Genomic DNA, 26607 nt, shown 5'->3' on the forward strand with positions numbered 1-26607 from the left:
ACAAATATAATCACAAGCTGGTCGACTTACATCAAGAGCCCTGCTTTCCAATTTATTTTAAAAAGAAATCCAGACTCGGTGAAAATGAGACTTTAACTCCAGGACACAAACAAATTAACAAAGATATATAGAAGTCAAATTACAGTCTGAAAAGAAGATAGTCGGACATATGCATTATACAATATTTCAAACACTGATAGTAAAAGTATAAATTGGCTGTGAATAAAAATATTGGAGACTACCAATATTTGCTATATCATTAATTTCCTAAATCAAAATATAGCAGTCTGATATCAACGAACACAATCGCTTGGACAATAAAAAAAACCACTCAAATACTATCGAAAACAACGACTGGGACAATAAAACAACTCTCAGACATGAGTGGAAAACATCGCCGATGACTGACACAGATAAATTGTCCCGGGTTAAAATGTTGTCAATTATATCCCATCCATAGTGAGATGGAAGATAATACGCAATTTTAGACGACCCTTTATTTTCCAGTTGAAAATTTGATTTTTAAACCAAATGGAAACATTTAAAAACACTGGTCTTAGAACTACAAGAGATGCCTCATTATATATTTTTATATTTTTAACTCTTTTCCATAGCTCTATTTGATTATATCTTGATCTTTTTCATATTATAGTCATACGAAGTAGCTAGATTGGAGTCTTGTTAAATCTTTCCTAGTACCGAAAAAAAACCCGATTCAAAATGATGACAATAGTGTAATAACTTCAATGAATCAGATGGACTGATCTACATGCTAACTTCTGTATACATATAAACAAGTTCGTATATCAATTGCGTGTGTTGGGTTTGAATTGTCAGTCCTAGTATTAGCTGATATGTAATATTTATAGAATCTTGCACTGCCGTCCGTGTTTATATATTGTTTTATTCTTTAGCTGTTGTTGAACAATTATGTTTGTTATAATAAACAATTCAGAATTTTCGATTGGCACCAGTATTATTTTTGAAAGAGTACGTTATGATATATGAAAGTCATGATATCTGTATGTATGGTTTACAATTGAGACACATATAGCCACCAAAGTCATCAGGACAAGGCTATAAACTACGGGTCGTCGGCGTTAGTTATGTATATATGATCTCCCCCAGTTTTTGGTTGGGTTGATGTTGCTCAGTCTTTAGTATTATTTGCTGCCTGTGTACCTTAAACTTCTCTTTTGGTCAGTTTTAGTGTTTTGTCATGGCATTGTTAGTTTGTTTTCGACTTTTGAGTTTGACTACCTTTGGTATATTTTACCTCTCTTTTTGTTTGCACGATTGATCAGCTACTACAATGTGAAACATTTCAGTAAACGAGATAATCACGCCATGCATGTTTTAAGCAGGATTGAAAAAAAAAACATGAAAAAGAAAGGGTATGTGATACGACTACGTTGATTTCATTTGTTATTATTTATTCGCGTATTCCTATGTGAATAAACTTATTGTACATTTATTGTGTATTGATAATAAAGTATTGTTTTTTTTACATGTTGTTTATATTAAAAGTAACTGCCGTGTATAAAGTTGTGGTAATTGTTTATTGAGACAAACGCTTGTTGTGAACACCCATGTAAGATTTCAACCACTCGGACCCGTTTGTATTATAAAGAAGTAAGTTCACAACAACTAAAATATTTCTCATATTTCTCTTTCTTACCCCGGTACACTGCATGAAACTATTGATGCCGGCTATAATTTATGTAAATAGCTGGATCACATGATTGAACCCGATCGGATATATTTAATAAAAAATCAGAAAATATGATTTGGTCTGGTTTGAAGAAAGGAAATTTTATTTTGATAAATGATGATATTTCATCGACATTGTAAACGGAAACATGTACTTCTTGTAACTTTTGAAACGAATTAAACATCAAAATATTCATGCTTAATAGACATTCTCATAGATTTAATTGTTTTTTTTACATATCTAACTATAGGCATGCTATTATTATTTAAAGAAAATTATATTTGAAGGCATCATAAGTTTAAAATTTTCATGCTTTTGATTTTAAAGAGAAACAAAATGTCAGTGCAACACAAAATAAGAAAACGATCAAAAGACCAACAGCAGTCTACCTAACAACACAAAGACCTAAAGACTAAACAACAAATACCCAACAAAAAACGGAGGTTGATCGCAGGTTTCTAGATTGAAAGGATCCTGTTACACACGTTGTGTTCAAATCCAGAAATATATTTGAAAGGTCTCATTCAAGAACATGATTTTGGTTACAACAGTTTGGTCAATTTGAACATTTCATTTCAGGTAGGCGGTTGTGATTCCATTATCTATGTTGTGTCATGTGTACTTTTGTTTGTATGTTTGTCCTTTTCATTTTTAGCCATGGCGTTGTCAGTTTATTTTCGATTTATGAGTTTGACTGTCCCTCTGGTATCTTTCGTCCCTCTTCTTTAGTTCCTCATATTAACCACTTTAAACTGTTGTTAACATGATTGTTATCACATGAATAATAGTTTTAAAGAAACGTTCGAAAATTAAACAATAAATACTCACCAGTAACTATTTTCAAATATTTAAAACTTAATTTAGAAGTCCCCTTTTTGTCACACACAAATGCTTTCAAAATTCAGTAATTTGAGAACATTGTATAACTATATGGTTTTTACCTTAATTTATTGCATTGTCCTCAATTTGGTCTTTATATCAACACAAATGGTAAAAATCGGTAACTTTAAAAAAAAAATCCACTTGCAGATTGTGCTTGAGTGATGCTACATAGAAATATGCAAAGTGACAAATGGGACAACATCCCTAATGCGCCTCGAAATGAGGAACTCAAAAGTCTCTATGTAGTGATATTCATATATTGGACATGTTTTTATTTTTACAAATGACTGAGCTTAACCATTTGTGGTGATTACGAAAGTAGAGGAACATAGAATAAATGAGTAAAAACTATGGAGCTATTAAATGTGTTCAAAGTATTAAATTTTCAAAGAACTTATTGTGTTAAAAAGGGGGTATTTTACCACAAAGAGCCGCATCACGAAAAGATGTTCGGGGTATGCTAATTTATGGAAAAAGTAATCTCCCTTCGTACCCCAAAAATTTAACCACATATGTGAAAATGTCACAGCTTCGAAACGAGCTATCATACATATTCAAGTTTACGATATGGACTGAGCTACAGGAAAAAACGTTACCATTACCGCCTATGTAAAAACAATTAAAGATATTGACCCAAATGGGAAGCTGAATTCATCTCATTTGTCGTAAAAAAAAAATTCTCAATCGACAATACTCATTTTTTAATGAAAATCAAAATAGTCGGCAGACGTAACCATGTCTGTTGTAACCTTATTTTCAAGTTCGATGGAATACTTGCTTGATGCCACTACTGTTGGAGGTTTCCTTCCCAAGGTTATCAACTAGCTCACAAGTCAGCAATTCTATGTTGACATGAATTATCAATATGGTTATAATTATAAATGTGTCCACTCCTGCACAAATATTTTAAGGATCGACATCTTAATTATCACTCCCATGCTTCAACGATCAAAAGGCAACTTAACGTTCTTCATTCTGTTAGCTTGCAAGGATATCTTACTTTTTTTATTGTCAATTTCAAAAATGTATAATATGATATTTAAATGCATATCTGGTGTGTGTATTAAATAGCCACTTATTTTATGATTGAAAACAATAATTAAAAAACATCGATATGATAAAATATCGCGAGTCCACTGACTGTTTATAGCATTATTCATGTATGTAACATGTCAAAAATATGTGAGTTATGTCTCTTTGTATAGAGTTCAGTAAATGAAAAGAAATTGTGAAATGAATCATAATAAAAAAAAAGAAGAAGGTGAATGAACATTTAAACGCAATGGTGAGAGATAAATACAGGATCCATATCTATCAAAATAATTATTCCGCGTCACTTTTGTATACAAGCAAACATAAATGTTAAGTTACGAATATAAAACAATTAAGTAACATTGAACGGCAATTACTATTAACTTTGCAACTGTTGATTCATTTATTTTCGTGGATACCAATTTGAGTGGATAGAGAAAAAATGACACGTGGATATTTATTATAGTAGTTATGTCAAAGTCTGCATACAAGCAAATTAAAAATTTCAAATCCGTCAACCTGTTCGCACAAAATCCACGAAAATAAGTATCAAACAAAAATTCATATTAATGAATCCACAGCCATAGGTGGCTATATAACTCATCCTTAACATCTTCAGCCTTATCAGAATCAAAACTGGGTCGATGCCACTGCTGGTGTATTGACTATATGTATATTCGTTTTTTTTATATTTTATATTTTTTTTTCCATAAAAAAAAATAGGTTTCATGATGTCTATTGCTTCAGTAAACTTTTAAATCTATTTTTTAGTTCAATGTAACAGAAAATAATGAGATATAATATGAATGCCTTAAACAGGTGGGAAAAAACCCTCTATATGATGTGTATACTTGCATAGAGGAATGACCCTTTCATACAGGGATTACCCTTCAATAGAGGGATTGCCCTTTCATAGAGGGATTGCCCTTCCATAAAGGGATTACCCTTCAACAGAGGGATTGCCCTTTCATAGAGGGATTGCCCTTCCATAGAGGGATTACCCTTCCATCGAGGGTATTACTTATCCTGATGCAATCAAGGGTGTACATTCTTGTTCAGTGTAAAGTTCTGTACGCATCTGATTTCACCAAAATAACAAATATATTTATTATGAAGCCCTCCTGTACTCATTTTGAGCGGGGTTGGACAATTGAAAAATGGCAAAGAACAATTTCCAGTACAACATTTTTTCAACAATGATGTTGGTGTGCATTGTTTTAAAACGAAAATATTCTATGTTTTCTAGTGTTCGGGAAATCGGGAAATTTTCTGGTTTTTTTTTAAGTTTGGCTGAAAAAAAAATGATATGGTATGCCTGACAATAAAAACCTCAAAATACAAAATAAAATTGACTTCAATTATAGTTATAGGTCTTGGGGCGACTAGGTGGTTTATATTATAGATTTAACTGTAAAGACACTTGATTATTGTTAACGTCAGCCTAAATTTATGTGTTGTTAATGTTGGGTTGCTGTCTTATAAACACATATTCCATATTTCTACATGTATTGATATAATTTGTGTATATTTTTATTTGTTTTATTAAGCAAAAGTATCAGTTCATGAAATGATTTTTAAATTTTCCTGGAATGCTATGAAAATGACTAACAAGATACGTAAAGACAGTTTTTCCAATTTACCACCACATAAAAACTAAATATCATTCAACTGTATATTCTGGCAGTTATAATATCACATAAACTTCAAAACAATCAATGTAGCAATCACAATAAATATATTGGCTTCGTAAACTATGTTACAATCAAGATCACTATAATAATTATAATATATCTAATCTGTTAAAACGGTTGTCAATTTAATTGTTAGATATACACCGCGATTCAATATTCCATTGAAAGTTATTATTAGATTAAAGATAGTTTTATAATAATATACTATTTTACAAACTCGTTTGTTCAGTAATTATTGTATGGTAGAGATTTTTTGTCTGTACTTAATTAGCATAGGTTCAACCCGATCTCGATTAAATGCTAATGATTTTAGGGGAGGAATGCATAATTAGATGGTATTACAGAATTTAATTAAATATTTGCAATGCTTTAAAACACTACACAACGTTTAAAGTATATATTTATTCTTAGTATTTGAAAGCCATTATCAATCAAAAACTTAGGAAATGGATCAAGAAATCATGAACAAAATAACCGTTAAAAGTAGCAAAAATGCAGTCTTATACTACATGTAGTAATAACAAATAATTCAAATTCTTCCACAGCATATTGTGTCAGGATAAAGCTGTATTGCGTTGACAATTTCCGTTTAATAAAATAAAAGTGTTGATGTTGACCAGATTAGTGTGTACGTTGAAAACCAATAGTTTATTTGTTTTTATTAAAATACCTGTCCAAATTGAGATACAAAACGTAAAATTTAAAAGAAGCGGAACAACATTCACTGCAGTAAAAGTTAATTTGAAAACAGAATTTCGAAAAAAAATATCAAGTATGCAAAGACTAACCGGATACATACAGACAGTCTTTTCAAATTTACTACTACATACACACTAGATATCATTCAATTATATATATCCAGGACGCTATAATGCAACATATACTTCAAAACAACATATGAAGCAATCGCATTACATATATTCGCCTCGATAAAACAATATTTAAATCTGAGATTTAAATCAAGATTACTATAATTGTTAATCAACTAAAACGGATATAAATGGGATTGCTAAATATACACCGCGTTTCAATACTCCATTGTAAGTTATTATTCGATTAAATATAATTTTATATGGATGTTCTATTTTGCAAACTCGTTTGTTCAGTAATAATTGTATGGTAGAGTGTTTATTGGCTGTAGGTAATAAGCATAGGTTCCGTCCGAGCTCGATTGAATATTAAAAGTACTGCACAATGAAAATCTGCTAAAGGCAGAAATGCATATTTTGACGGCATTACAGAACACAAAATTATATATCTATTCTTGATATTTAAAAACCACTATCAATCAAAAAGTATGGAAATAGATCAAGGAATCATTAACAAAATAATCGTAAAAAATAGCAAAAATGCAGTCTTATACTAGTAATAAAGAATGCATGTCCTTCCACAGAATTGTGTGTAAGGATAAAGCTGCATTGCATTGACAATTTCCGTTTAATAATATGAAAGTATTTCGGTTGACCGGAATAGTTTTTCATTTAAAACCAATAATTAAGGGTTTTTTTAAAGACCTGTCCAAATTGAAATAATAAACGTAAAATTTAAAAAAAATAATAATATCATAACGATTACGGGCTGCACAATTTTATGTTTTATTGTTAAATATCTTCAGTTTGTTTACTGTCTGATACACATGGAGATGCTGCTTTGAAACATTATCAATATATTGTTTTCAATCATTAATGTTAAATCTCAAGTGTCAAATGCACTGTTTCTGGTTTTTACTTCGACAAAAGTAACAACGCAATAAGTTCCAATTATTTAGCTTTTAATCATATTAAAACATCGATCAAATTTGATCAATTATAAATAAGCATCGAGTATATAAGGGGACATCATTGATGTAAAGTTTGCATACTGTTTAGAGTTAACTGGAACGTATCAACATGTTGAATATGGTTTTCAAGACACAACATATGTTTGAAATTCTACTTTTATGTTTCCTGACTTCTAAAGCTGGTGGTAAGTTGAGTTTTGATTTATATATTTACTTCGCTTCTCAAAGGGCCTTTGAAATGTCATATCTTAATATCGAAGCAATTCCAATATAACTAATTCTTCACAACTGTATAACAAGCTTTAAAAAGGATATTCAATTAATCATAAATTGAATATAACATATATTTTTATTTGTGTTGTCGTTTCTTTAAGTTTATAAACAGTTTTTTGTGTTGTGACTAAAGGTGTATCTTTCTATGGATATTTGAAGTATTCTTTTTCGTAATTTTGATGTTTCTTGTTGACTATTGCTTCAGTACCCTTATAATCCTACTTACATGATTTAGTCAGTTCAATTTAAAAGAACATAATGGGAAAAGGTATAATTGCCTTTATGAGCAACGTTCCACTAAGGATAACTGGACAAGATGGTAACAAATACAGGTCACAGTTAAAACTTTTTGAATAAACACATTTCATATGGTTTAGCACGCTATAAAAAAAATCTCGTAGATGACAAAATGTGGAACAAATCAAAAGGTAAAACCATCGATCGAAAATGTTCTAAACAATACATAAAACAAAATAAAATGATGGCAGATAAACCAACACCAAACGCTAGATTGCAGACTCTCTGCTTCTAACAAACATAGAAATTATTTTAGCAGTTGCATAACAGCACAACAAAATAACAAATTGTAAAATTCGGTCTAATGTCTGGACTCCTTTGATCAGATTTAATCTAAAACAAACATTTACTTCATTGTTTATATAACTTTGAATTATCATTCAGTAACTATTTTTTTGTTAATTTTCTATTGTGCTTTATACATATCAGATGGGTAACGATCTTAACAACTGAGTTTGGAAATTTATTCTAATGATGTGATGTTACACAACTGTTCTTCTTGTCACGGAGCTGTTATAAGGCACTGGCTTTCAAGACCCATGTTCAGATATATATGTTAATTATAAACAGGTTCAGAAATATACACTTCAATTATGTTACATTGTTTGATATATAGACACATCCATTCACTTTCATTAACTATCCTCCACTCTCCCGCATCTCAACATTTACCAACTTTTATTATCGTGAAGGCCTTCACTACTTTCATCACTTTCTCACACATAAAATCGTTATTCATCCCCAGACCACGTACACAACTATAGGGACAGAATATAAACAAACAGAGACATAAATTATACGGCTTCTAATTAGAAATGACTACAGTTAAAACACAGCTGCATCATACATTAAATTTAACGGTCAATCAGACAGTCTGCTAAAGTTCACTAAAGCAATAAATCTACAAATAATTAAAACTCTTTACTATAGTAAATTAATTTGGGCAATTAAATACCGATCTTAGATAAAAATAAATGTGCAAAGTTTCACCCTATGACATACCTCCCAAATTAACTGTGGCGTCCCGACACACAAACACACTTTTACTCATATACATACACAATATTTTTTTTCTTTTTCATTGTATGTTTCTTTTTTGTTGTTTTTTTTAAACACATTTAAACAAATTCAATGTCTATGCATTCTCATTCGAAATATGAAAATCATTTATAATGGCAAAATCTTTAATATCATTCTCTTTTACCCACATGGTCTCACCATTCTCATACTGTACAAAATAATGTTTTTCTTATCTCTTAGACTCATTTCATGATCGCATTGTATCTAAAATTTCCACCATTGTATTGTCATTATTTTCAATTGAATCAATGTTCGGACCAATATCTCCTTCATCTGTAATGGGCCTATCATCAGGATCTACAAATTGTTTGATGCGATTAACATGTATAGTTTGTTCTGACTTTTTCGAATCACACATTTGAATTTTATAGTTCACATCTGAAAGTTTATATCAATAATTATATATGGTCCATGCCAATTAGGAACAATTTTGTCGATAGTCATGGTTTTATACTTGGATTAAAAACCCATATCTTTTCACCAATAGCATAGTTAATCACACCAGACTTCAAGTCATACTGTTCTTTTTGCTTCCTCTGAGCTGCTTGTAAATTGTTTTTGGCTAGTGTAAATGCCTCTTGCAGTCTAGTCACCCTTCATGATTTGTAATCGTCACTCGAGGTATACGTTATAGTAGGCGGACCCGTCACTGCTTCCACTGGTAGTACCGGATCACGGCCATGCATTAAGAAAAACGGAGTCTCTTGTACACTTTCGTACAACGAAGAAGGCGATCAATCCAAAAGGAATAAACGTGTTCCAATCACGCTAGTGTCCACTAACATACATTGATAACATTGCGGTTAATGTTCCGTAAAACGTTCCAATAAGCCATCTGTTTCAGGATGGTATGCTGTTCTATAAGTTTACAAATTTCTTTCATAAGGCTTGTTCGAAAATTTTTAACTGTCTTGGAGCCCAATGACGCCAAACTACTTCAATACACATTATCATTAACATAATAACATTTCCTAAATCTACGTTGCATGAAAAATCACACAGAATATTTAATTCTATAATACACGGATACAAACAATTTCTAGCTACATAAACATTATACACAAAATCACACTTATTTTCCAAAACACTGACTGTTGATTCCATATCAACTAACATTATACACTTTTCACATTTACTCATCATCCTCTGATTTTGGCGACACAAAAACTTCGGATTTGAATAACATGTATTACCATTTTACCTTAGAACATCTGAAATAATTTTGGCGAGATAAGAATTTTCAGTACTAATTTTCACATCCTTTAGAACAGACGTCGCGACAGACGAATTTCCGAAATTCCATATTCAGTAGTAAATTCCACATCATTCAGAACAGACGTCGCGATAGACGAAGTTCTGAAATCTCTACTTTCATCACTTTCTCACACATAAAATCGTCATTCATCCCCAGACCACACAACTATAGGGACATAATATAAACAAACAGAGAAATAAATTATATGGCTTCTAATTATAAATGATTACAGTTAAAACACAGCTGCATCATACATTAAATTTAACGGTCAATCAGACAGTTTTCTAAAGTTCACTAAAGCAATAAATCTACAAATACTTAAAACTCTTTACTATAATCGTAAATTATTGTGGTCAATTAAATACCGATCTGATAAAAATAAATGTGCAAAGTTTCACCCTTTAACATTCTGTAGGGTAGGGTTTAGCACCGATCAAAAATGCTTTACCCCGCCACATTATAATGTACCTGTCGCAGGTCAGGAGTCTGTAATTAATTAATTAATTAATTGTCGTTTATTTACATGTATTGTATTCCCATCAATTAGGACTTTTGCTATATTGCTTTGACCCAAATTTTGCCTCAGTTTAGTTTTCTTTGTCACATTCCTAGAGTTATACAGTATACATTAAATGTATTAGGGAGCAAAGAAAATTTATAAGGCAACAGATCAGTTGAAATTTTACCAAAAAAAGAGCTTGTAGTCGGACCACTAAGAAAAAAAGATATCAATTGAATACATCAAATGATCAGCCTATCTTATCACCATTCACTTAAGGGGTATTAATTTTAATATCTATCTGAACAGAAATTCAAATGAATTCATGTTTATATCTGACCTAAAATTAGTGGATATTATACAAAGTATCATCAGAGTTATAGATAGATAGTAAATCAATATCAGATTCAATATTCACCTGATGCATCTTTTTATATCTTTCTATTTATATGATATATAAACGATGTATTTACAATAAAAATGATATAATGTTAGTTTATATATTGAAGGTGTACAGATAACAACCAATGTATCAACAAAGGTTGATGGTGCTGTTTATGCAGGGAATACAGCTGATATCATGAACTACACTATTGACGTAAATAGATATAACCTAGGCCTTAGTGAAATAAAGTCTTTAGTGTTTGAAATAAAGGCATGCTATAATGCACATGTCCTTCTGTCAAGTTATGATGTCAGAAACTCGTCAAAACCATTGTATGAGATTAGCATTGGTAATTATAATGTCTATTCGTACATTGACTACCGCACAAACGATTCGCTCCATCCTGAAAGTTTCAAATATGTAGTTTTTGACACCGTGGATATACTGAACTGCACTGTTTAGATACCAGTCTGGATTAGTTGGGCGGATGGAGAAATTAAATTAGGAACTTGGGTTGTTGTTGGTGAAAACGTTTTGGAAATTTGACAAATACAGATCATTTTGAAGTGAGAAGTATTGGAGTATTTACAGACAGAGGCATAATAGGAAATTGGACAATACAACTTGAAGGTAATTTCAAAATTTGTATTCCATTTGCTATGTTTTCATTTTGTCTCAATTCATAAAATGCATATGAGGTTTATAATATATATTTTTCATTGATGAGAAAAAACGTTTGCATCTGTTTTTCTTTTCGATTTAAAGAGGTTCTGTTCAAATTTGATTTTCATGTTTTGTTTTTGTCCGTTTAAAACTACAATCATTTACTTTACGTATCCTTACATTGTATCTGAATGTTAAGTGAAAACGGCATGCATTACATTTTCATTTACATCTTGGTGGATTGATCAATTTTGATACAAATATATCTCATTCGATTAATTTCTTTTTCTCATCAAAAATTGAAAAACGGGTTAAATACAGTTGCACATAACATTAAAAAAAATACATTCTTACAATTCTGATACCCGCATTCTGAATTCAGTTGAGGGGCTACTATATTCTCACGACAGCCAATATGTCATTATGAAAATATACAAAAAAAAATGTTTTTGTTAAAAAAAAATGCAAATACAATGTAAAATGAACATATAATGTTCAATAATGGTAATTTGCATGTGCTCACCAAAACATTCAAGCAAAAATGTATAAAACAAATCAGCATTTCTGTGCATTGTTTGAAATTTGATATATAATAGACAAGTTGGACGTGGAGAACTAGTGCTGAACTTTAGTGTACACTTTTTATTTGCGATAGATTACGCGAGGCGACGAAAAACAATGAAAAGGTAAAGTTTTGCTCGGAGCATGTTTTATTGTCAGAACTTATTTGTTTTAATTTCAAATTTATTTTTTTTTTGGGGGGAAGGGGGGGGGGGCAGGAATTCGTTTTGTGAGGTCTGATTGGATTGATTTTTTTATAGACGGGATAAGTGAGATATATTTGCAGTACATTTATTTTGTAATAACTTGGATATGTCAAAAATATAATTGAACATTTTTCGTTGAAATCCTAAATATAGTCATAACAATTCGAACTATTCAAACTTTTTTACTATAACTTTCCTGATAGATTAATCTATGAAACGACAAGTCCATATTCTGACTATAGATTTCTATATCTAATATGGCAATGATAATACCTTGAATATATGTACAAAATACTTTTTTGTTTTTGATACTAATTATAATTCGAGATCCCATCATGAATATCTACATGGGCAAAACAAGGGAAAAGTAATAAATGTATTTAAAACGAAATGTGTCTATACATATTTACTTCCTTAAAAAAAAGGATTTTAACCAGCGACATATCTGCTTTTTCGTTCATACTCGTTTGCTTTCTTCGATATATTACTGATATATTCTATATTTCCTATTCAGTTGATTAGATATTCGATATATATCATGGTGACCTGTTATTGTAAATAGGTGATCCAGTTAAATTACGTTCTGCTCGAGCGATTTCCGTGAAAAAATGTTGCCCATGTATGAAGAAAACTTATTGAAGGTCTGTGCTTTTATCGGGATATTTTATAACAATGCTTGAATCTTTTCATAAGATATTTGGTAGTATAATAAAAAGTTGAGAATCTATTTTGATTTGTTTCTATCTTCAAAATTGTTTCTTTCAAATAAAAGTTGCTTCTAAAAATGTCTCATGATTTATATATGTAATTCTGTAAAATAAAACTGATTATATTTAAAACTGTTGCGTCCTATCAGACGGACTTATATATAGAGGGTTTATACCTATTTTTTTTGGCAGATGAATCTAAATTTTGGTAACGGGGGATTGATTTTTTATTAATTTTTTTTTAGATTAGTTGATTCAGAGTTCCAGTATATCTGAATTCGTTTCCTCCAAACTTTATTTCATTGTGGGAATTAAGAAATGAAGCACCATTTTGATTTACTTATCGGTTTGTCATTCAGCTACACTAGTACCAACTAAATGTTTGCCCATATCATTAAAGCTCATCAAAATGTTGCATACTTCTGGTAAGGGACTTTGTAATTTATTTGTAACACCCTGTTAATCTTTGTTATATTATATTTTAAAGGTAATACATACACTTGATTAGTATGATAAACAAGTGCCAGACCGTTCGTCCGTTACTAGTACGTTCCTCCATTCGTTCATCCGTCGATATATCGAATGATAACTTTTGTTCGTTTTTAGAAACTTTAAAACAACTTTGCAATTGTCAAATAAAGCTGCCTTTTTATTTTTTTTATTTTGATTTTGCCGTTCCGAACATTAACACATAAGATTATTTAAGTGTTCACAAACTGTTCACTAAATCCAGTATTCCTATTATTTCCAATCTTTACATTTTGTGGTATTTGAAAAAAAAGATTCTCCTTTCCGATTTGTTGTTTAAGAAATACGGATTTTCACGGCATTTTAAGGAAATCTTTCTCAAATCGCGACCTGACGCCAGTATGTGTGAATTAATTTCATCCAAACTTTATGTCATTTTGAGTATTAAAAATGAAGCACTGTTTTGATTTATTTGTCGATTTGTCATTTAGCTACACTAGTAACAACTAAAATTTGCCCTTATCAGTAACAGCTCATCAAAACGTTGCTAAATTCTGGTAGGGGACATTGTTATACATATGGGACAACATCCCTAATGCGCCTCGAAATGAGGAACTCAAAAGTCACGTGTAAAGAAAAAATCTCTGTGTAGTGATATTGGACATGTTTCTATTTTTAACAAATGACTGAACTTAATTATTTGTGGTGATTAGGAAAGTAGAGGACCATAGAATAAATGTGTAAAAACTATGGAGCTATTGAATGTGTTCAAAGTATTCAATTTTCAAAGAACTTATTGTGTTAAAAAGGGGATATTTTACCACAAGGAGCCGCATCACAAAAGGATGTTCGGGGTTTGCTAATTTACGGAAAAAGTAATCTCACTTCGTACCCCGAAAATTTAACCACATATGTGAAAATGTCACAGCTTCGAAACGAGCTATCATACATATCCAAGTTTACGATATGGACTGAACTACAGGAAAAAACGTTACCATTACCGCCTATGTAAAAAAAATTAAAGATATTGAGCCAATTTACAAAAAGATTAATCAGAAGTTTTCAGAGTGATCTATGGATGATTTCACCTTGTACACCCGGAAAAAGTGTGAAAATGATGGTTAGTATTTTTTTAATTTATACCTAGATATCCCAGATGATTTTAGATAACCATTATAGATAAATACCAGCAAATTACTCAATGAAATTTTCGCTTTTAAAATGCATTACTGGCACGGGGCTGAACACTTTTTTAGGCACAATTCTAACTTTGTTTACACCCCCGAGAGATCCGAAAGGAATTTGTTTATGAATTGAAAAAGGCATGAACTAACATAATAGTTTTAGCTGTAAGTAAACATGACACAATACAGTCTTTGTTATGTAATTATCACTCCGGTTTACAGGAATAACTGATAATCAAGGGAGATAACACTCATATGAGTAAAGTGAAATACATCATCACATGTGCTTTTATCCAATAATTTGACCCATGGTCAGTAGATATCATATGCAGTTAATAAACAGTCAAACATGTACATGTATTAAGGAAATCATGACCTATTATTTGTAATGCACACTAGCAAATCACAAGATATTGTCTTTTCTCAGTGAAAAAGGGAGAGGATCAACAAAACTTTTGAAAACAATATTGCTGCACCTTTTCAACTATTAAGCTAGTTAGCTAGCACTCGTTGCTGCTAATATAAAAGATTTAAATGAAGGTTGATAAGCCACAAGGGAGAAGCATTTTTCTTTCTTTGCGATAAAACTTTCAAGAATTTGATTTTTGCTCTCTCAATAATACTTATGTATCTAAACCAAATAATAACACAGCCTGAGTAATTTTTTTGTCTTATTTCAGTTCCAAACATATCATTACTTTTTAACCTGAGATGGCAAACTACAGGTTTTAAAAAGTCCTGAATAACTGGTAAGCATTTTGTTTTATTTGGCAAGTTCTAAAATGTTTATTTATGGTATTTATGCAATTCAAATTACAGTCGGTATGTTAAAAATATACTGATATGAAAACTGTTGCTATGGTCTTGGTATTAAATGAAAATGCTTGGTTACTGATCTTTTCGACTCCATATATCAAGTTAAACCTTGCGGCAACTGTTCTTCATGTAACACTGCAAACTATAATTAGCATAATTTTGATATGTCGTTAGTTAATGACGCCATATTACGTGTGATGCCACAATGTTTCCTTTAAAACCTCATGCCGATATCTCACTGATAAAAGATTTTCACTGAAATACATGTGAAAACATTTTTTCTCAAATAGAATTATGTAAAAGAACAAGTTTTGAAAATTTGCACTTCATTGCACTCTAATTATATGATTCCAATGACTTTTACAGTAGTTTATAGTGGTTTCTAACGTATACAATACAAGGTTTCCACTGGCTAGAATAATTAAGTATTTTGGTGTTTTTTTATGAAATCTTCATTTTTGCATAATTTCTCTGTCAAAATGTACTTTTAGGCACCAGAAAATTTTATTGAATGCTTTAACAGGGTCTGTGTGTTGTAATTTAAGGTTACATTCAGATGTTTTGTCCTTCTTTTGACTAGTGAAGGTATACTGGAAGAAATTAATTATGCATTCACTTTGTATTCAAAATAAATAAATATAGCGATACAAGTGTCATTGCCTTATAGTGCTGAAACAACTTTATTTTTTTTTCAGAAATGGACAAAAATACATAGATTTATTCAAAATGTCATACCGATGAAGATCACATAAAAATATTTGGAAAAATCAGAACTATGGATTGCAATAGGGGACAACATCCCTAATGCGCCTCGAAATGAGGAACTCAAAAGTCACGTGTAAAGAAAAAATCTCTGTGTAGTGATATTGGACATGTTTCTATTTTTAACAAATGACTGAACTTAATTATTTGTGGTGATTAGGAAAGTAGAGGACCATAGAATAAATGTGTAAAAACTATGGAGCTATTGAATGTGTTCAAAGTATTCAATTTTCAAAGAACTTATTGTGTTAAAAAGGGGATATTTTACCACAAGGAGCCGCATCACAAAAGGATGTTCGGGGTTTGCTAATTTACGGGAAAAGTAATCTCACTTCGTATCCCGAAAATTTAACCACATATATGAAAATGTCACAGCTTCGAAACGAGCTATCATACATATCCAAGTTTACGATATGGACTGAGCTACAGGAAAAAACGTTACCATTACCGCCTATGTAAAAACAATTAAAGATATTGAGCCATATGCAACACCCTGTAAATCTACTATGTTGTAACAAATGAAGGGTTAATATTACACTTTTTAACTCAACCAGGAGGATGGGAAGAATCGTTTAACTCAACGGCATTGTGAAGAAACAGATTTGTAATAAACGAGTTACGTAACAATAATAAATATTTCACCAGTATTTTTACTTGTTATTTCAATAACAACAAATGCACATCCAGCTTTCAACAGATAAAACAATGCAACGGGTGGTCAATATAAAATGTAGTTGACGGTTCAAAGTACTGATTCAGACTGCCATGTTATTCTGCAGGCTCCTATTAGCCTATTTTTGCACTGACAATGACGTTAAGAAAACGTCAAATCATGCAATCAAAGGGAACGTTTCTTACGTCTTTTGGTTAGTAACGTTTAGAAAGACATACAGATTGTGTTAATCTTTAATAAAGAAACTGATCAAGTTGTCCTTATTTTACCCTTCTTGTCCGAGTTGTATTTCAAAGCAAATAAAACTAAGAGAACATTTCAATATTTTAATGAAAAGGGAGGCACACTCATAATAAATACTAAATTTTTCAGCATTGATAAGGTATTAACTTGCACAAACAATGATATTGAGATCGCAAAGTGAAAGTACAGAACGGTGTCACTAGTACTGCGGATGTAAACAAGTTGAATCACTATTTAACAGGATATTCAAAGTATTTCATAGGCGACCATTGCCAAGAAATACATATAAACCGGTCCATATCGTTTGAAAAGTATAAATGGTTTAAATCCTGAGTATGAAAGTCAATGCATTTATCAGTTTTTGTGCACACCCGAGAAATCGACCCACCTGGCAATATTCAAATAACTATATGTTTATATAGAATTAAAAACACGTTAAATAATGACTATTATAAATGTCATACACACACATGATAATATACTTTTTTACATAATTCCTGGATTTTGTATATACGATTCAATTCTTGCGAAATAACCAATGTATTCTTTGGAATTACAATTTCAATATGCACCATAAAGGTGTATCGTGCGCTGTTTGCTCAGTTTTATTATATTTGTTATAACCACATGAATGTCAATTTTTGAAACAGTCTTGTAATAGGTGCATGTATAGCTAAGTATATACCATTTTCATGGTTGTTTTTTTCTATAGAATTAAATTTTATGATTCATATTTTAGTATGTACATAAGCATACCGTACTAGTTTGTGTGCAATTTTGTGGATAGAACGTAACAGATATGAAGCATAACAATTCAAAGAAGTATTCTTCTGTATCTCATGTCTTTCATAGATGCAAAAAATAAAGCTTATGAATGACATAACAGTAATATTATAAGCTTATATTTTTTGACAAAATCGATTGATCACTTGACCATAACATATGCAGTTAAACATTATTTTATAGAAATATGAAACTGCACACGACTTTGTAGTGCACAGCATTTATGTTTAATTTAAATGAATTCGAAACCAGTTACCTTCGTAATGTTCGAGAAGAAAACGTCTTCATATGCTATTTTGAATAATGCTTTCGAATAAATAGAAAAAACAAATTTGATACAGTTTCAGACTTTGCTGGATATTTTGACAGCAGATGTGAAATTTCAAAGACTTTTATGGGTTACAATTTCAATAGCGCCATTAACAGGTTTATGTTGTCAGAAACACTTATTTACACTTACATCCCCTTTTATTAAAAAAACTGCCCTGTAATTCGTTAAGGGCATGGTATTGCATATTCGTTTACACCTTTCAAGACTGTTGAGCATTGCTATCTCCATCAAATAGGTTTTTTTATACGCCCGTTTCAGGGACGTATTATGGTATACCGTTGACAGTCCGTCCGTCTGTCCGTCCGTCGTCAACATGTCGGACATTAACTCAAAAATGCTTTAACCAATATGCATGAAACTTTGGTGAATTGTTTATATCTTTTGACGTGAGCTCCCTTTCGTGTTGTTTTTTTTATAAATTTCCGATTTACCGTTTCCGAGTTTTGGGGTTTTATTCATTAATAAGGGGGGATTTTCCAGTTTTCTGACAATAACTCAAGAATGCTTCACCAACTTGCAAAGAATTTTGGTGAATTGTTTATATCTTTTGAGATGAGCTCCCTCTAGATTTTTATAAATTTTAGATTTTACTTTTCCCAGTTACAGGGTTTTATTCATAAAAAAAGGAGATTTTCCAGTTTTCAGACAATAACTCAAAAATGCTTTCAGCAGTTCTCAAGAAACTTTGGTGAATTATGAATAGCTATTGATGTAATCTCCCTTAGGCTATTGATTTTCATAAATTTCAAATATGACATTGAGAAGAAATTGAAATTTATTTGTTTATAATCTGACAACAGATTAACTATGTATTGCGCAACAGCACAGTGCATTGCACAAAGCAAAAAATCTTTAATTGAATATAAATTCAATTCATATAACCAATTTCAAGTTCTTTGACTACATTTGTTCAGAAAGCTATCATATGTCAAATATTTATTTACAATCCTAATTCAGACCTGTATCAAGCTTGAATATTATGTCCATTTTTGCGTATCCAGCTGCGCTCAGCGAAGCAGTTTATCTTTTTACTAAAGGGAGAAATTATGCACGCAAGAATTTCTATATTTACAGTAGTACATTTGTACATATCGTCAAATGATATGTTTTTATCACTTTGATACCTGCATTCTGGGAACAGTTTTGAAGCTATTTTACTTTTACGAATGCCATTAGTTCCAAGTGAAAAATGTATAAAAATGTCAGTTTTGTTCATATACTGTAAATTAAGAAATTATTGCGTACATTTATTATTGCGATTTTGTTATTTGAGACTAAAATGCGAGTTTAAACTTTTACGATTATAACCCTGTCGCATTTTTCGCAATGATAAAAACATCGCAATAATTTCTGAATTAACAGTAATACAAATAAAATGTACAATGTTCATGTGCTGTGTATTTAAATAACTATATGATATTCAAATCATGCATCGTGTTTATATATACAAAAACGTTCTCAAAACTCATAAGATGTATATATCTTTTAACATAAAGGAAGTTCAATTTTGGCTACTTGTTTTGTTCTTTTAAACTGAATTGTTTTCAGTACTTCTATGTTTTTTTTCTGAATCATTGTTTTCCAAAATTCTATGACATTTGGTCACTGGTAGCATGGGTAGAGAGTTGTTTCATTGGCAATTATAATACATCTTGTTATTTTTAGAACACCTTAATGTGATAATTGAAATTATTACATGTATGCATCTGTTTGCTGTTCTTTTTAAAACTACTTAAGGGGGCTCGCGGTTCTAAATAATTTTTTTTATTTAATATAGGATTTCTTTATATTTGTCTATAAATGAACTTTATCTTATACTAAATAGAAAAATGAAATAAAAAAATGGGGTCACCGTTCATTTACGCTCACAATCTGCCTTCAAAAGAAGCATACATTTTTGTTAATTTCTGTAGAACTAATAGGAGAAATAGCGGTAATATCGAAATAAAAAGAGAACTAAATTACAGAAATCGCTAAAATTTTACAATTATTTTGATTTATTGATTTAGTTTGTCAATTCATTTTGTAATGAACACTTCCTGTTTATTTTCTTTTTAAATAAATCAAATCGACAGATTCCTGGCCTATGGGGCGAACGTGTGGGTGCGAATGTAATTAGATCCCGATACGAGCCATTTGTATCGTATTGTTAGCCTGTTAATCTGTAGGCCATCCCACTGTATACCAACCATCAACTTAAAAGGGGGGGGTACTGGTATTTTTTTTAGAAATTTTTTCTTCCTCAAAATTCAACACTATGAGCTATGGAGGCAAATCAGATTTTTTTGTCATCTGGTTGACTACAATATTTGTTATCATCAAGTTCGGGATCGGAATAATATTTTAGTAAAAAAACATCACAAACTTGAAGTCAAATGGTCGTTCCCTTATCATTTTTAATTATATATATATTTTGAATTCTTCCAAAAAATGAAAATTATAATAACTACGAAAACATGAAAATTATAATAACTACGAAAACATGAAAATTATAATAACTACGAAACAGGAGTACAAAAGGTATCAGAAAAGTATTACCGTTATACAGAAACCAACATGTTTTACTGTCTAGACGTAATGACGGAATGATTAAACAGGAAACTACATGTACATGTATCTAATATATAAACTACCAAAACTTTTTTTCGTTACAAATAAAACCTGTATCAGAATAACAAGTACAAAAAGACATATACCGAAACTTTTTTCGTTTTCCAAATAAAACCTGTGTCACGGAATAACAAGTAAAAAAAGAGGTATCACAGACCAAGTGTTCAAAATATATCTAACCTTGTAATGTCTGATATATAACCAGTTTTGAAACTCCAATTTTTGTTTATAAAATGTATAAAGTAAATATTCTATCAAAATGTACAATGATTGTATTTGAGTGGAAACACGAATAATATGGAGGCGGTTATAGCTATATAACCTTTAGGGGACAACTACTAAGTACTAAACCAGCAAAAATTAGTAATAAAACAATTATATATTAGTTACAATATGCCAAACTTATCTACCAATCGTAAATATCGATCATAATTAGTAAATTATCATACCTCAATAGTTTATCTTTATTCCGTGTTAGTTGATAGACAGCATTGCGTGACACTACTATACTTAACAATATTTTAAAAATCTGTGAATTTTCAGATGATAATCATTCACGTATTTTTATAAATGGTAAACTATATTAGTACGAGTGAAATATATACATTCCCCTTAATTATCTAATTTTCTTGTTCTTATAATAAAAATGTAGTATGTCTAAGTCTCCGACTTCCAGGATAACAGAGTTTTCTCTCCCCCTCTCTCTCTCTCTCAAATAATATAACAAAAAAACATTTTAAAAATATATACTCTCCCTCTCTCTCTCAAATAATATGACAAACAAAAACATGTACAGTTTTGTATTATACTCGTATCTTGTACTCGTATTCATATAAATTTTTACACCATATACAGTACAATGACAAATAAATTTGTTCAGAAACCAAGATACACACCTGCCGAAATGTCTTTGTTATCGAGCATACAAACATTACATTGATGTACTTACAAATCTGTTTTAAACTTTCAGGTTAATTTCGCATTTCTAATCACAACTTGTCTTTTATGTTAAAAATTAAATGTAGTACATGTAACTCGAACTTTCAATAATATTTTTCTGATGTTTAAGTCGTTTCCCTTTGTCTTGAATATTTGACAAATTTTCAAGGTATTTCCATTTAAAAACTATTTTTAGTATATATATGTCGTGTAAAGTTGCGATTTTGTACAGGTTATAACATGTACAAAAATATTGTACATGTTATAACTTGTTTAATGCAAAAATACAAGTTATAACATGTACAAAAGTACCTCATACATGTTATAACCTGTACAAAATATTGCTTAAAAATGGTTTTAACTTGTACAAAATCGAAAAATACGGATATTTTTCTATTATCGCAACAGATGATATTGACCTCAATAACATTTTCATAACTTTTGTATTATTCCTTCATGTTAGTGTGTTTTTTTCCTTTTTTGATACAGTTAATGTCCAGGGGTCGGTATTACGAAGCATTCCTAAGACCTGTCATAAGATATATCTTAGGACATATCTTTATTTGATGAATTATAATTGTGAGTGTCCACTTTGAAGGCAATAGTTAAATACCTTCTTTCTAGTTGACACTAAAAGACATAAGAGGATAGCCAGGATAGATGTGTCTACAAATAAAATTGGGAATTGAAATGGGGTATGTGTCTAAAAGACAACAACCCGCCCATGGAGCAGACAACATCCAAAGGCCACAAATACATGCTTTCAAAGTAGAGGATATATATTTAAAACATCAAAATGACATTCGCCTCATGCAATGATCTTATAGTTTATAAACAAAAATTGAGTTATAAATTTACATAAGTCATGCTGGAGGCCAAAAATGTTGAAGAGTAGATCCAAAGATATTGATAATGAAGCGTGGTCCAATGAAAACTATTTCAGTTCTCTCTTGCTTTTACTGAGTAAGCATATAAGACATTGTTTTAGTCTTTGCACGCTATAAAAACTAGAGGGAGGAGTATTTCTCAAAATTATTAGGATTCGTTCTTAAATTTTTTGGAGCCATGGTGTAGTGGTAGTGCATCGGACTACTAACATAAAGGTTCCTGGTTCGATTCCCGTCTGGGAAAAAAAATTACAGGAACTGAATTTTCGGCTCTCCCTTGACATCATTTGTGAGTATGGTCTCGAGGAATCGATGATAGTCCGTGGGAAGGGGACGTTAAATGGCTGACCCGTGTTAAGAGAGAGCCAAAGCTCTTGCACGTTAAAGACACCCTTGTAGATTTCGAAAAAGAGCAGGCTAATGCCGCTACAAGGCAGCAATCGCACCCGCAAAACTTGTTTCCCAATCCAATATAAATAAATATGTTTAAACTAAATTTTTTGGAAGAATTTAGTTACTATTTTCTAATGTAATTGTCATTGAGGAATGCAAGCTTTTAGTAAATAGTTTCACACTTATTTAAGCCATGATGGACTGCATAAAACATACAATTACATGAAAACACATTTTGCCAACATAAGTCATGAAACATATATTTCTGAAACTTTGTGATCATTGTCCTCTACAAAAAAAGACACGTTCTGGCCTATAAATGTATTTATTGTTTTTCTTTATGAATTGGTGAATTTAAATGTAATTTTTACTTCATGAAGATTTATTTAAAATTTTGTACAAGTTAAAACCATTTTTAAGCAATATTTTGTACAGGTTATAACATGTATGAGGTACTTTTGTACATGTTATAACTTGTATTTTTGCATTATACAAGTTATAACATGTACAATATTTTTGTATATGTTATAACCTGTACAAAATCGCAACTTGTACACGACATATATATATATATGGTTATATAGATCATAATTATAGAACAGTAACTTACTTCATTTTATTTAAACAAAAATGTTATAAAAGGAGATAAATACCTTTTCGTTTTTAGTTTTAATGCTGTTCCACATTTACAAATCCATGTTCTTGTTAAATTTCTTTGTGATCAAATCTCCACGCGTTATCTATTCTATTAATCTGTCTTCTTTGTGTATTTACTAGGTAAACCCTGATGACGTACAAACTAGGATTTTCAGGTTTATTTTTAGCAACAAAACATGGGATTGTCCAATGAAAAGTTATTGTGAATTACGTATTTAACATACCTGTTTATACATCACCCAATCACCACGACAGGAAACTTCCGTAACTTTTTTCTATGGAACTGTTGTGTTCACACGAACAGAGGCGGATTTAGGGGGGGGGGAGTACCCGGTCCCCCATTTTTTAGGAAAAATTAAGTTGACTACGTAGGGAATCACTGAAGCATTACTGTAGCGGGCCCCCTATTAGGCAGTCAGTGAAAAACAAAAAATTCTGGATCCTCAACTGACGAATAAGGACATTTTAATCCTGTTCTTTAAAATGATGATTCTTAGTAAAACTATATATGGTATGGTATACTTTTCTTCTTCCAATTCTTTTTTCAATTTAGAGATTTTTAAACTGGGTCTCCTATTTTCGCCACTCAGGCTGCAATGTAAGGTTAGGGGATGACCATTTGATATTCTGGGGGGGGGGGGGGGGCAGGAGGATTTGTTTTTGATCGGTTATTTATTTTTGTAAACTAAGAGGACAGATTATTCATTTTCTGCACTATTGAAGCAAGATTTTTCATTTTCATCAAAGCAAGGGACTGATTATTCATTTTCACAACCATGTTTTTGATATTCGAAAACATACAATTTTTTAAATGATTTGTTTGTTATAAATAATACATATAGTATAGTCAAGTCATTATGTACCATTTAATTAGATTAACCATCCCCTCTGCAGAAATGAATCTTTTAAATTCCCAACTGCATATACATGTATTGCATACATACATAGTATTGAAGTTTAGTTATAAGTAGGAACTTTTAAATGTATTGGCAAACATACTACGCCGAGCGGAGGGATGCAAAATTTTTTTTGAAGGGTTTTGGAGCCACTGAAGGCCCAAGAAGCTATAGAACAAATGATGCAAAATCATGCTTTCTGGGTGTTCCGAAGACCCTTTCATAATCTGAAAATGAGGTTTTGTTTTTATAATTTTTTGACAATATTTTGGTCTCAAAGCAAAATTTATAAATTCAGTGCAAGACTGAAGTTTCTAGGGACAACATCAAAAGATCAATGTGCATGATAAAGCAAAAATGGAATTCACATAGTAAGGCCTGTGGCTGCTGTTTTTTTTAAACTCATGATCAAGTTCATAACAAAATTACTAGATTACAAAAGGAATGCAACACTAACAGAATACAGAAGGGCAATCAATGAACAAAAGACAAATAAATAAGAAACATTGATCCCGAAAAATCAGGGCTATAAGTCTGAGGGAAAACAGAACTTTCTTCTTGTAAGGAGGTGAACACAATTTGATATAGAGACAAGCGTTTGGTTTTGAAATTTCCTACATGTAGTTACGGCCCTGTTAAAATAAAGGTGAGGTAAGGTTTCCTGAGACAATATACCTTAAGTTAAATGAAACCAATTTTCAGACATTTCAAGTATATTTAAATAATATTTATACTTTTGTTAAAAAAAAAATTGGGAAGTGTTTCCCGATTTTTTTGGGGAAAAAAGATGAATTTATGAAGAATCTGGTGCCATCTCATACTTTCGATTAGACCTGCTGAGTTATTTATTTTCTATACATTGCAAGTCAGGTAATTTATTTTCAAACTACCACAGAACAAACCATTTATTTTTGTGATTATCAAGGCTGAGTTATCTATTTTCAAAATCCTCCTGCCGCCTCCCTCCCCCCCCCCCCCCCCACCCCACATTATCAAATGGTCGTCCTCTTTATGATTTTTTTTCACGACAGGGTTGGGGCTACTTTTTAAATCAAGTTTTCATATATTCACAGCCTAACAATTTATATCCATACTTAAAACTGGATGATAATGATACATGTGATAGTGGGTGTATATCTAAAGTCCAGTGTCGAATTATGTGAATATATAAGACGAGAACATGTTAAGTTATAGTTATTGACCAAGCAAGTTGGTATATACGATTTAATCTGCACAGCTCTGGTGACCCTAATAAACCCGAACGACGTAGGAGTTCGGGTTAAAGGGTCATGAATATTTACCGTGTTTTTTACAGTGGTTTTGTATTAGACCTACACGAAGCACCAGTTTTAAAAAGCTTTGCTTGTGTGTCAATTCTATTTTGCGCCAAAAATATCTTTAATTTGCGCTACAAACCATATTTCATTGGCGCCAAAATGAAACATTTCAATTGCGCCAAAAATATAGTTAAATACAGGTAAATAGTATAACAAAATAGTTTTATTCACAAGATACTTTAAATGATAAGTTTAAAACACACCGAATTGTGTTTTAAAATTAGTATTAAAAATCTCCTTTTCCTAAATTATAATAAAACATATTCTTAAAAGACCTAAAAGAAAGCACTATACACTGGAGTACAATCAAAAGTATGTTCTGACACAAGACTTGTAAGCAACGGTTCGCACGTGTGTCTCATGTTCATTTGATAACCTATATAAGTACAAAAATGTATGTGTGGTCATAAAAGAATACAGACTTATTTCATCTTTATAAAAGGAAAGAAGATTGGGGTATTATTTCTGATGAGACAATTATCTACCAAATTTCAAATGAAGATTATGAAATCAACTATAGGTAACCGTACGATCTTCAAAAATGAAGAAAACCCGTACCTATATGTATATTAAAAAAAAGAAGATGTGGTATGATTGCCAATGAGA

At 31.1% G+C, this 26607-nt stretch overlaps 1 long non-coding RNA gene across 2 annotated transcripts in view; it reads right to left on the reverse strand.

The window, feature by feature from the left end:
* The window catches only part of LOC143083367 (uncharacterized), a 47738-nt gene extending 23768 nt beyond the window's left edge, over positions 1 to 23970 (reverse strand). The window contains exon 1 of one of the 2 annotated variants that reach the window (XR_012980667.1): positions 23765 to 23970. This is a non-coding gene — a long non-coding RNA (uncharacterized LOC143083367). The remainder of the gene's footprint in view (positions 1 to 23764) is intronic. The other variant, XR_012980666.1, reaches the window with a different exon arrangement.
* Between the last annotated feature and the right edge of the window lie 2637 nt (positions 23971 to 26607).

This window comes from Mytilus galloprovincialis, chromosome 7 (assembly GCF_965363235.1).
Source record: "Mytilus galloprovincialis chromosome 7, xbMytGall1.hap1.1, whole genome shotgun sequence".
NCBI classification, from domain to species: Eukaryota; Metazoa; Mollusca; class Bivalvia; order Mytilida; family Mytilidae; genus Mytilus; species Mytilus galloprovincialis.